Source organism: Myotis myotis, unplaced genomic scaffold, assembly GCF_014108235.1.
Source record: "Myotis myotis isolate mMyoMyo1 unplaced genomic scaffold, mMyoMyo1.p scaffold_m19_p_18, whole genome shotgun sequence".
Classification (NCBI taxonomy): domain Eukaryota; kingdom Metazoa; phylum Chordata; class Mammalia; order Chiroptera; family Vespertilionidae; genus Myotis; species Myotis myotis.
This window is the reverse complement of record NW_023416322.1, coordinates 32490291-32504124: the sequence shown is the minus strand read 5'-3', so window position 1 is coordinate 32504124 and position 13834 is coordinate 32490291. Positions and strand designations below refer to the sequence as shown.

Genomic DNA, 13834 nt, shown 5'->3' with positions numbered 1-13834 from the left:
GGCTTTAAGGCAGGTATTAGCACCTTCTTTTAAATCATGAGGAAGTTGACTTTAGTTAAGTAACTTGCCTAATGTCACAAAGCGAATTAATTGGGGAGTTAGGATGGTAAAATTCCCTAAATGGGGTTCTGTTCCATATTTTGCAATTAGTATTTGTTATTGTAGGTCTGTGATCTAATGACATTAAACATGAGTGTTTCCAGTGACTTTATCCTTAGCTCTTCTCTGCCTTGTATTGTCTGTCCAACATGCAACATGAGCTCATCAGCATGGAGCGCTATGCGGAGCTGCTGTAGCCATCTGGGAATTTTGCTGGATGATAACTGTGCCCGTTTGATCAGTCTCTCCATCTCTCTGTGGTTTTCTTAAATGGTAAATAAAGGTATTGCATGGATCTACTCTGAAACTCCTTTTAAGCTCCGTCAGTCTTGGAGTCCGTTTGTTTAAAATGCTCTACCAGTATAGGTTGGTTTTCCTTGTGAACTGACTTAGCTTCTTAGAAATAATATTTCCCTTTAGAAAATATGTTTGAGTTAATAAAACTCTTGGTATCTGCTAAAAATACCGAGGAGGAATAGTAGATCAATGCTGAGGATTTATGCCAGCAACTATTATGGCAGCTACAGCCAGGAAATGTGAAGAAATTGAGGCCACTGACCCCAGATCCTTTCTCAGCATATCTGTTGCATGACTGCAGGTTACAGAAGAACTGACTGCAGAGGCTTGCACAATTATATATTTATACATTACTTAAGCCTACATATATATGTATATACACACACATCCCTATGTCTTTCAGAAAAGGAACTAACAGCTAGTGCCTGCTGTATGCTAAAGCCTTATACTATGTGCTATACATACTTTATATTATTTACTTCTCACAACAATCCTGTATAATTTTATTTTTTATACATTTTTATTGATTTCAGAGAGGAAGGGAGAGGGAGAGAGAGAGAGAGAGAGAAACATCAATGATGAGAGAGAATCACTGCCTTCTGCACGCCCCACGCTGGGGATCAAGCCTGAAACCTGGGCATGTGCCCTGACTGGGAACCGAACTGTGACCTCCTGGTTCATAGGTTGACACTCAACCACTGAGCCAAGCTGGCCGGGCTTACCCATTTTATAAAAAAGGAAACTAAAGCACTAAGAGATTAGGTCACTTTCTCAAGTCACAGAGCTAGTAAGTGGTGGAACCAGGATTCAAACTCACCCTTGCCTATGCTTTTCCCATTTGCCCAGTAGTGGTGTGTTATTTTATATGAACCCAGATTAGATAAATCAGATAAAAGCAGAGCTTTTCCGGTTGAAGGAGTAGCAGCAACCCTGCTTGTTGACCTCTGCACCCACCATGCCCCTCCCACCAGGGGCCTCTGAGGTGGTGCCACACAATCTTGGACTTTTTATGATGCATTCGAAAACTCCTTCAGCTTCTTTAAATATCCAAGTGAGTTTGTTGGCTCAGGACCATGTGTGATGGATGGGTTCGTTTTAAGGAGCTGCCCTGTAAATGAGTAGTTGGGGAATATTTACTTTGATATATATGTACTTTATCAGTGAAATACAACATATATTCTATTTATCTAAAGCTACACAAGTGCTTCAGATAATAGCGGCCAATTTTTCTTCCTTCCTTCTTTCTCTCCAGACACAGCTTCCTTCTGCATAATGTGCTGGTCTTTGTGCACAGGATGATTTTATGGATTCATTTAGTCACTGCTGTGATGAACCTGGCCTCTTGCCTCCTCATAAAGAACACTTACTCCAGGTCTGCTCTTGATTCCGTTCTACCGCCACCACTTGGGGCTCAGGAATTTCTCTTCTGGAGACTGCAACCTGAGGCCCGAGGCTTCTTCCTGAATTTTCCCAAGAAGAATTTACTCTTTTTGGGTAGAAGCTGCTCTGCCAGTGTGAGACACTAGATGCAGAGAGATAATTTATAGGCACAGGGATGATCCATTGGCTCCAGCTTGACTTAATTTAACTCGGCTCAGGCATTTGCAGTTTGCTCTATATATCATTTCTGAGCAATACTCTATCTTTTATTCCCAGTTGGAGGCTTAACACTTTTTCTTAACTTTGCTGTGTACTGAGCGAAGCAAGGTCATATCTAGGTCTTCTCACTGCCCCTTCATCTGAGGTCTATTGGTCCTCCAGTCATTTGTCAAAATTCACCTGGAGCTCTTTTTCTTGGCACAGTCTTCCTTGCATCTCTCGAACCTACTCAGGTGGCTAAAGGACTGCCTTTTTGATTGCCTCTCTGTCTCCTAAAAGCAGAGTCAAGCCACCCTGGTTCTCACAACTTTTGCTTCACCATCCATTGCCCTCTCGGCCAGGACACCAAGCAGTGTGCAAGGATGTCGGTCTCCTTTTCATTCCTGTTCTGCTGTTCTGGCTGGGACTACAGTGCCAGGCAACTCCACATGGATGGAGCCCTGAATCAATGACCTTGGTTATGTTTTCTTTTTTAAAATATGGTTTTTAATTGTTTTTTTAGAGAGAGAAAGGGAGAGGGATAGAGAAATAGAAACGTCGATGAGAGAGAAACATCATCAATTGGCTGCCTCCTGCACGCCCCATGCTGGGGATACAACTTGCAACCTGGGCTGGGAATCGAACCAGTGACTTCTGGTTCATGGGTCGATGCTCAACCACTGAGCCACACCAGCCAGGCTGTTGCTTCTTTGCCCAGGTCCTTGAGGTGATAGTTGATTTTTCATGAAGGTATTTGAAAGCATAAAATAAAAGCGTAAATCTGGCCTTGTAAAACATTTTCAAGTGGAATTTCTTATTGTAATATTTAAAATGCTTCATGTTTGTCATTAATCTTCATTACAAATACAAAATTTCACTAGTCATTTAAAATTTTTACTCACTGATTAAATTTTCATTGTCTTCCTATTTTTAAAACCAATTTTGTAAGATGGTGAATCTAAATAAGGAAATATCAGTATTCCTTCAAGCTTTAGTTCAGGGGATATTATTTTCTTTTTTCTTTTTTTAATATATTTTATTGATTTTTTTACAGAGAGGAAGGGAGAGAGATAGAGAGTTAGAAACATCGATGAGAGAGAAACATCGATCAGCTGCCTCCTGCACATCTCCTACTGGGGATATGCTCGCAACCCAGGTACATGCCCTTGACCGGAATCGAACCTGGGACCTTTCAGTCCGCAGGCCGACGCTCTATCCACTGAGCCAAACCGGTTTTGGCGGATATTATTTTCTTATTTGTACTAAAATTAGTTGAATGTGTGATTTATTTGGGGACCCTATTGCAATTTCAATTATTACTAAACATGATGATGGGAGAGGTGATACTAGCACACATCTATTGGGTACTTACTATGTACCAAGCATGGTTTAAAGCACTTGACATACATTCACTCTTTTAATCCTCATAACCCAATGAGATAGGAGCTAATATGAGTCCTGTTCTATAGGTGAGGATACTGAGAGGTTAAATAACTCACCCAAGGTCATATAGTTAGCAAGTGTTAGAGGCTCGATATAAACTCAGATAGCCTGATTCCAAACTTTACACTAAAAAATAATAAAATAATATTAAATTCTGAAACAAATTATCTGTGATAATACGCTGATGACTACTTTGCACCTTTTAAATCTCTTCCATGAAAGCCACTTGTGTATCTTGCCATGGTGACACACAGAACAGAAATTATAAATCATCCTTTGTTGTTGCTGTTCCTACAGTCTTGTTTGGCTCAATGAATTATGAGAAAGGAGCAAAGCTGTCTTGTAAATTTATCTCCATGTCTCTATTTGGCTACTGCCACTAGGATTACCCTGTGTAAAATAAGGGCTTTTAACACATGAGTCCCAAGGTGCATGTAGGAAGTTCTGTTTATACACATTCTATAGCGAAAAGGTCAACCTGTGCACAGCCCTGCAGGCAGAGGGGAGGTGGTGAGTGTTGAAGCTGATGGATGACCAGGGGACCACTATCTAGGGTCTAATTGGGATTTATGGCTAGAGTACTTTCTTCAAAAGTAGCAGAGGTGCAAAGTGGGAAGAGGAGAGAGATGAAAGTAATTAGTGTTGTGGGCCATTTTAGCAAGGGCTAAGTAAGAATTTTATTCAAAAGGATTCTCATTCCAGAGTTCTTAAAGGGACATTATACTTGTCATTATAATTCACTGATTGAATTAAAGTGAATTAGTACATTAATTAGGAAGCTATTGAGGCTTTAAATTTAGCAGTGTTGAACAGAGTTTATTTTATACACCCATCAAAGGGCTCCTCATGAACTGTTCCTTATCCTCCCCATGAACAGAGACTTTGCATGGGCCCTTCTACTTTATATTCATTCAGCCCCATGCTTTACTGGCTGTATTACTTTAGGCCCCTTTTGGGAAGCAGGAGAATGTAATGGTGAAGGGAAATGGAGCTGTTTACTCAAATCCCCGAGTTGGATTCCTGTCCTCTCATGGGGAGAATGGTCTGAGCAGCCAGTTCATAAATTTGCTGGAAGAGAGGAGATCTCTTGGGCTGGGGGTAAGTGTGCAGGATCAAGGTGGAGTCCCAAGGGAGATATTAAGAACCAGACTATGTGAAGCCCTTGCCAGTTCTGGGGAGAGAGCCAGGTTGGCCCTCTGTGGATACTAGTTACCTGGCCATCATGGTTGTGAAGGAAAATCCTTCTCTGCAGGCAGCTTTGGCTTCTCCACTGGCTGGCACCTTCCCAGCCTCCCCCATGCCACCAAGCTGTGAAACCCAGTAACCTAGAGAAGCAAGTGTAGAGGATAAGTGGTCATATGAACATTATACTTGTCATTTAAAGTTGACCGGCTCTTCACCATGAGGAAGGGGATAAAACAGAAGGTGTGTGACTTTGGGGATCAGTTGGACTTGGCTCCACCACATACGAACTGTGTGTTGCCAGGCAAGTTATTTGACCTCACCAAACCCCAGTGTTCTCCTCTAGAAGGTATTAATAATAATACATTGTAGGAATTTTATGTGGATTTGAGATCCTGCCATGTACATAAAGTCCCTTGGCCAGTGCTCAGTACCTACTGGGTCCTCCATGCCTGACAATGATTATTTCTCCAATTATATGTAATTCTATTCAACAACCTTTCTCTCCTCCACCCTTATCAATCTTAATAATCCTTTGATCCCCCCATATCCACATTCTCCTGTCCCTTCAAAAAATCAATCTGACCAGATTAATCTCCCAAAAGCAGCGCTGTCATTCTTAAAGCCCCTTTGGGGGCTTCTCATAAAGTTTAGACTCCTTGTAGCCCCACATTCAAGACCTGTCACTGTCCAGATCCAAAACACTTTCTAGGCCATGGCTGTCGTCCATGGATCCTTTGCCCTGGAGTTCATAGAGTTGCCACATTTGCTCGGAGCTGTTCCCTTTTACTTCTTTGTTAAAACCACTCTCTCTTCCTGGAAAGGCCTTTCTTCTCAGCCTTGTCGGTATCCCACCATTCTTTAAAAATGAGGCAAAAAACAAAAATCACTCATATGTAGGTTCTAGAAAACTTCTTTCTGAAGCTGTAAATGATTGCTCCCATTTTGGAATTTTATAGGACTTTATACTTTTCTTATAGAAATTAACACATCCTTCTTTATATTGTCTCTGTTTATAGGTATTTGCTTAGGACAGATGGAGAACATGCTCTTTTTAAAATTTAGATCTTTTTGAACTCTTCAGCAGGAAACAGTTTGTAATAATACCTTGTTCCATAGGTACAGCCTTGGGCTGCCATTCAGCAGGCAAACCTCACCAGGAGTATGTACCTGCCCACCTCCAGTAGTGAAGGGTGGGCAGGAAGAACTCTTTTTTAAAAAAAAAAATTCTATTTGTTTTTTGTTTCTTAAAATTTTTTAAATTGATTTCAGAGTGGAAGGGAGAAGGAGAGAGAGAGAAACGTCAATGATGAGAATCATTGATCGGCTGCCTTCTACACTCCCCACATTGGGGATCGAACCCACAACCCGGGCATGTATTCTGACCGGGAATTAAACCATGACCTCCTGGTTCATAGGTCAATGTTCAACCACCGAGCCACGCTGGCTGGGCAGGAAGAATTATTTCTGTTGCACCTTAGCTATGATAACTATTCATGTGAGAAAGTGAGGTATTACTTAAATCTTTGGCCTACGAATTCCTGTAAAGAGTTCAGTAAGTATTTATTGAGTTAATGAATTCAGTGAAAAATAAAACTGAGATAAGGGAAAGTACATACCATTGGCATTTGGCATATTGTTGAATTTAAACCATACAGTTTTAAGTATTTAATTATAGAAGATGCTCAGTATTTGCTAGAGTTAAGTGATCTCATTATTGTCCCAAATATCTGGATGATTGGGAGATAATATCAATTTTATTTTAATGATTTTCCAAGTAGGCTGTGAATTTCCAACTTGTTGCTAAAAATGACATTTTTCATTACTCTAGCCCCAATTTTATTTTTCACAGGTGTAGCTAATTATACTGGAGTTCCCTACCTCTGTATATTACACTAAAGCTTGCTGCCTCTGTATATAGAAAAGTATAGGGTTAAAGATTAAGATGAGATGATTTTATTTTGAGGACAGTTTTGCCTCAAGAGACTGGTTCAATAAATGTGCTGTATTATCTATACAACAACTGGCATTGTATTATAATCAAAACTATGCTTTCTTCAACTCATTAAGGAAATAAGTGCACTTATTGCATTAACTTTGCCATTTTTCTGAATTGTTTATTTTGGGTGCCTTTAAAGCAACCTTTCAAACCATGCCTAGAACCTTTGCTTTATAGATCTCGGTATGTCCTCATAGATATAGAAAAAGCCCTATGTCTCACTGCACTGTTACACTATATAGACAGAAAGGCCATTTGTAAGCTTCCAGCCTAATGCTATTGCATTTTTCTTTGCACCATGATAAGAGTGGCGTTGTGTGACTTAAGCACAATTTATATCGACATTACAAAGAACTTACATTTTCTTCTTTTAAAGTGGCTGGTAGTTTGTAAGGAAATTTAAGTAGTTGGTAAGGAAAGTTTCATTATTATACTTGCTTACCAGTTTATCATTTACATGTTTAATAAAACCTGATGTAAACTAAGCATAATCATAGAACTGTCACAGAATGTCATCTCTGTAGGAAGAGGTTTGATTATAGCATCTTCCTGATAAGTCTGTGACTACAGTGGCCAGACATCTTGTTAAATCAAGGACGAACTGTACTTATAAATCTTTTAAATGTCTTGGAAATTCCAACATTTCAGCATCCACATGACATTTCCCACATTGTTTTTCACATTCTAAAATGGACCAGAAATTCTTCAGCAGACCATGTGTCCTTAATTTTGATTGGGAATATATTAACATATCTATGACTCAAATAGAGACACAGCTATCCTCTCATCTTATTTTTCTGTCTAAATAGCAGACTTTTTGGTCAGGCTTGCATGTCACCTGTCTTCTTGAAAGTCAAATGCCCATCTTTAGACTAACCATGTGAAGATAGGGCCATCCAGCTTCCATTTGGACCACATGTGAAAAAGGGATGGGGAGAGAGAGGAATGTCTCTTCAAAAAGGAGTAACCAAGCCATGGCCACTGATGGGAGTACTATCAGCTGAATAACACTTAAATTTGTTTTTAATACAGAAAGATCATCAAGAAAAGCATGTAAAGTGGGAAAAATATTTTTTTAAAAAATCAGGGTTTTTTTAACCCACTGTAGGCTCAGACTGGGAGAGAGACCAGAGTTGAAGAATCCAAAAAAGAAACAGAGATGAGCCGAAACCGGTTTGGCTCAGTGGATAGAGCGTCGGCCTGCGGACTGAAGGGTCCCGGGTTCGATTCCGGTCAAGGGCATGTACCTGGGTTGCGCGCACATCCCCAGTGGGAGATGTGCAGGAGGCAGCTGATCGATGTTTCTAACTCTCTATCTCTCCCCCTTCCTCTCTGTAAAAAATCAATAAAATATATTAAAAAACAAAAAAAAGAAACAGAGGTGAGAGAAGTCCCATTAGACTATGGATATAAGAGTTCTGAGGGCGGAGAGAATTTCAAAGAAAAAGAAGTAAGAGCAAGATAGTGGGTATACAGACTAAAGTTTATCCATTATAGTTTATAATTGGTATATCACGAATGATATTAACAACAACAACTTAGAAAAGTTATGCGTGCAGGAGATTAATTATGGGGAGATGAAAGGTGAGGAAGTGAAGATTGCTCTTTCCAGAAGTCTGAATGAGAAGAAAGTGCGAGAGAGGGTGAAGGGAACTATAAAGAATGGCCTGACCAAGTGAGTTTTTTGGAGGTAGAATCTTTTAGGATGGAAGAGACCTGCGCATGAGCATGGTTATAGGAGCAAGTAAAGATGGATAGGCTAAAGATAACAGCAAAGAGGTGGAAAGCAATGGAAGAGATGCAACCCAGAGCAAATGATTGAACACTAGGAGAGAGAGATCAACTCTGAGACTGGGAAAGAGAGGTAGAGGTGGCTGTGGGTCTAGATCAGTTTGCTGGGAATGGGCTGGGAAATCTAGGGACTCCAAAACCTGATGGGTGTAATTGTCTCAGGGGGCTTACGTCCCAAGGAGATGGAATAGGTTAGTGCTGTAGTGTATGGGCTCTAAGTCAGACTCTCTGGGCTCAAATTCAAGTTCTTCCACTTGATAACTAGATGTCCTTGGGCAAGTTACTGAACCTCTCTGTACCTAATTTTCTTCATCTGTAAGATGAATTAAAAGTTAAAAGCTTAAAAAAAAAAAAGTTAAAAGCTTGAGGCCCTGGCTGGTGTGGCTTAGTTGGTTGAGCGCTGTCCCATACACCAACAGGTCAGAGTGCAGGAAACAGCTGACCACATCGATGTTTCTCTCTTTCTTTCCCTCTCCCTTCCTTTCTCTCTAGAACCCATAAAAACATTTTTTTAAAAAGTTAAAAGCCAAACTGCCAGGGTTTAGAACTATAAACTCTACCACTTCAACCCCTGATTAGCAGTATGCCCTGGGCAATTCACTTAACCTTTCTGTGTTTTAATTTCTTTATCTGTAAAACTCATAAAGAGGGGCATATTCTTTCCTTAGATATATAAATGTCTCTATCTTATTTCTATTAAGTATTATCCCAATAACAGCATCTATCTCAGAGGATTATTGTGAGGATTAATGAGTTAATATTTATAAGTGTCTAGAACGGTACAAGGCACATTGTGAGCAATATGTAAGTTTTTTAAAAGGGTTCAATAAGCAGTATTGAGATTTGAGAGTCTGATTGAAACTAGAGACTGTAAATTACATTAATAGGTAAATTCTGCATTGGTTCAGATTTTTTAAGCTATCAAGGTGTATATGTGAAGAAGGAGTTGTTTAAACCTACCTAGCTAGAAGGGGAGGAAACTAGGGCCCTAAACTTTGGTTGGTTTTGCATTATGCTTGCCATTATAGTAGTAGGATATGAAATCAGATGGCTAATAGGAAAGTAGAAGTGAGGAAGTCAATTGTATAGAACTTTAGAAACAATTGTAAGAGTTGAAGAGTCACTGGAAGGCTTTGTTTGGAAGAGTGACATCATCTGTTATAGGTTTTAAAGCCTCAGTCTGGCTGTTACGTGAAAAAATAGAATAGTGGAACAAGGAGACCAGTTAGGACCTAATACAAGATTCGAGTGAGAGATAACGGTGGCTTGGACTTGGATGAGCAGTGAAGATGATTTCATGAGAAGTGGTCAGATTCTGGATATTTATTTTTTAAAGAATGTAGACCCAACAAGATTTTTAAAAAATTGATTAGATGTAGGATGAAAGATAGGAAAGAGTCAAGAATAATTCCCAGGTTTTTGGCCAGACCAACAGAAAGAATGAATTTGACATTGAGATGGTAAAGAGTGAAAAGGGAATAAATAAGACTTTGAGGGGTGGAGATCAGGAGTTGAGTTTTAGATATGTGGAGTTTAGATGCCTCATGAACATCTACATGGAGATGTCAGGTAGGCAGTTAGATACAGACCAAGCTCAAGAAAGAGGTCTACATAGAGATACAAATTTGTGAGTCCTTGGTGTAGACTGTCCCTAAAGCTAAGTGATTAGGTGTGATCATCTAGGCAGTATTTGTAGAAAGAGAAGAGAAGAGGTCCAAGTACTGAGTCTGTGAGCATTCCAACATTAAGAGATTGGGATGATGAGAAGAACCAGCTAAGATAGTAGTAGCCAGAGATGGAAGAAAAAGTAGAAGGTGACATCCTGGGAACCAAGTGAGGAAGATGTTTTTTGGATAAATACACATGTATCTGTGCACACACATAGACACACACACCACACACATACACACGTGCACATGACATATCATATATGAATAAAGAATGATCTTGAGTACCAGCTACTTTTACTCATTGATTGTCATAGTCTCTATTTGCAGGCAAATTTATTTAGGAAGCCCAATTATTAAATAAGATAGCTTGATAGGGATGTTCATGGTATCACCTCATTGGCCAGTGTAATCAAGTTATGATAACCCAAAGCTCCATCTCCACTATGGGATATACTCCTTGGGCTATGTATTGCTGGCCACTGTTATAACACACCATTTCCCTTGGTCAGCTCTTTAAACACATGGCCAAGGTTTTTCCAATAGAGCTTCTTTTTCTATGCTTCCACCCATCCAGGGGGCATATTCTTTCTTTAGATATGTTAATGTCCTTCATCTTGTTTCTATTAAGTCTTATCCTAAGAGTTCTTATACTTTGAGGGGCCGTGTCACTATTTCCTTTGATTAAAATGTGGACCTTCTACCTAGAAAAATATGTACATAAACTCTCAAAACTTTGTGTACAATTTCATCATCCTAGGTCAGTGATGGCGAACCTTTTGAGCTCGGTGTGTCAGCATTTTGAAAAACCCTAACTTAACTCTGGTGCCGTGTCACATATAGAAATTTTTTGATATTTGCAACCATAGTAAAACAAAGACTTATATTTTTGATGTTTGTTTTATATATTTAAATGCCATTTAACAAAGAAAAATCAACCAAAAAGAGTTCACCTGTCACCTCTGACACGCGTGTCATAGGTTCGCCATCACTGTCCTAGGTTAAGAACTCCTACTTTAAATCACCTTATTTCTGTTTTGCTGACTCACAGAGGTTAAACTTGTACCCTTCTTTCAAATACTGAGCCCTCCTCCTCATGGTTGCCTCCTCTACCACTTACTCATTACACAGCCCATCTTATGATCTACACAATAAGACTTTCATGTGACATTGTTTTATAATGAGGTATTTCTGGAACTTCAATAAGCCTGAAGAGTGAGGTAGACCTTCCTACCTTATTCCTTCCTGCACAAATGGCTTTATAGTGAAGTCCTAGTCTATGCTTATACAATGATACAAATGTGTAAGACTCATGCTAGCCCATTCTGAAATTCAGCTCCTAGTGGGGGTGTGAAATCTTACTATAAGATGCTGCTGCTAAAACATTTAGGAACATGTATATATTGGTGTGTGTATATATATGTGTGTGTGTGTGTGTGTGTGTGTGTGTGTATAATTATTATTATTAAAGTTTTGGAGGAAATAGAGGAAGATTGAAAATATTTGCCTGAAGGGAGGAAAATGCTGTCCAGAATATTAAGAATAACAGCCATCTGAACTTCACAGAAAGTATCATGAGAGCCTTTCGTTCCCTTCCTAATTTAAAATGCATTAAAAACTGTAAAACTGTTTTTAAAAAAAAGAAAAGAAAAGAAAGTGTCACGAGAGTGTCCGTGATTAGAACTGATCAGATATTTGGCTGTCCTTTTCAACCAGAAGATGGATTTGAACCAGATTACCACATCCATGGTTTAGTTTTGAAGAGAGGGGGGGTGGGGGGAAGCCAATTATTTGTCTCTTTGTTCAAAGGCCTTTTTTGTATTGTAGATCCCTGAAAAGCTGGTAGAGAAGCCAGCCTTTCACATCCATTAAGGTTAGCCCTGAAACTGTTGAATTTGATCTCTTCCATTTGCCATCTGGATACAGTAGAGAAAAAGCTATTCTGCATTGGGTTGCTGGACACCATCCAGAAAATAATATGTCAGGGGCATCAAAGGCTTGAGGCACTTGGTCCAGTCTGTCTAATGATCACAGGCAGAGTCTGCTCTCCAGTTTTGCAGTATATATGTATATATATCCCAGTAAAATAGATCACAAGGATTACTGCCAACTTGTCAAAGTTAGGATTCTTCCATCATAGACTTCAAAAAAAGACCAGGTTTTAATTGGGCAAGGCTTGCTGTCCAAAGCTGAGGAAGCTCCATCTCATTCCAGTCTACCTCTTTCTTATGGGGAGAACTTAATGTAAGGAGGATTTTAATTCCTAGATGGTTTCATCCCACACCCGAATGCCAAATTTAAAGTCTCCTTAAAATTGACCTCATTTAAAACTGTATTCCTTATCCTCTGGATAAGTGGGCCCAGTATCTGGCCAGCTAATGACCAGGCTGGCAGCTTTCCAGGAATCTGACAACCACGTCTCATTATTCACACCAACTGGAGCCAATTGTGGCTGATTTTTTTCTTCTTTTTCTTCTGTTATTTTAAAATGTGGATAGGAAGCAAAAGCAAGCAATGGCATGTCGTTTGGTCTCCTCTGGGATCGGGGAGGAGCCTTGCATAATGAGACCTGTAATACCGGGGAGCATCTGGCTGTGTTTTAAGGTAGCTGGAGGCCATCTAACTCTAAGCCCTGATAAAGCAGGCTTTGGCTGGGGTGTTTGCAGGATGTACTGAGGGATGAATTTATAGCTTCTACAGTAGGTAAAATTGTAGGACCGTTGCCATTTTATCTCTTGCACAGAGATGGGATGGCAGGAAGAGTTGCCAAGCCCTACCCACACCACAACTTTTCCCGGTGGACAGGAATGGGCCCCAAGCTGCACCCTAAATACTAAGGAAACTCCCAGATCTCTCCTGCTGACCTAGGAAGCTGGAAAAGCCCCCGCTGGCTGCTGGCCAGCTCACTGAAGGGAGTGTTGTGGACACCAGCACTCTGATTTTGCACTTTTTTCAGTGTATCCAGTAGAGCCAAAGTCATTTCTCACTCTGCTCCAAACTGGTGTCATTCAGAGACTTTACTCTCAAAATCTCCCTGTCCTTCTCTCTTCAGATATCTTGGTATTGGGGGAAAACAAGTAGTTCTCCTAGATTAAGAAAACCAACCAAGCCCTCGTTGGTGTGACTTGGTGGTTGGAGCATTGGCCTGTGCCCTGAAGGGTTGTGGGTTCAACCCCTGGCCCCGGGTCGGGGCATGTGCAGGAGGCAACCAATCGATGTGTCTTTTTCACATCGATGTTTCTCTCTCACACACACCCTCCTTCCCTCCCTTCCACACTCTCTAAAAATTAATGAAAAAAATATCCTTGGGTGAGAATTAACCAAAAGAAAAAAGAAAAACAAAATCTCCAAACATAAATTAAGCAAAGCAATGTTGATGATTCTTAGCAGCATTATCCCTGCTAAGCTTTGTGCACATACAGCAGGTCCTTGAATAATGTCATTTTGCTCCACATCATTCTGTTATAACATTGATGAGATACCCTAGGAACTTAATTCTTGCTTATGTCAGTTAGCCTATGGTAAAATTAGTTTTGTTTTATGTCATTTCACTTCAAGTCGCAGAACCTATTGACAACTTCAAGTGAGGACTTAACGTACATGTAACCTTTTTAAAAAGATTTTTCAAATTGATTTTCAGAGAGAAAGGAAGGGAGAGGGAGAGAAACATCAGTGTGAGAGCAAAACATTGATGGGCTGCCTCCTACATGCCCCCTCATCTGAATGTTCCAGTAACTTTGACATAGTTCAGATCTTTCTATTTAAAACGGAATGGCTA

General features: G+C 40.0%; 1 protein-coding gene across 3 annotated transcripts in view; it reads left to right on the top strand.

Annotated features, from left to right (window-relative positions):
- WARS2 (tryptophanyl tRNA synthetase 2, mitochondrial) overlaps window positions 1-13834 on the top strand; it is a 66344-nt gene that overhangs the window by 4171 nt on the left and 48339 nt on the right. The window lies entirely within an intron of this gene.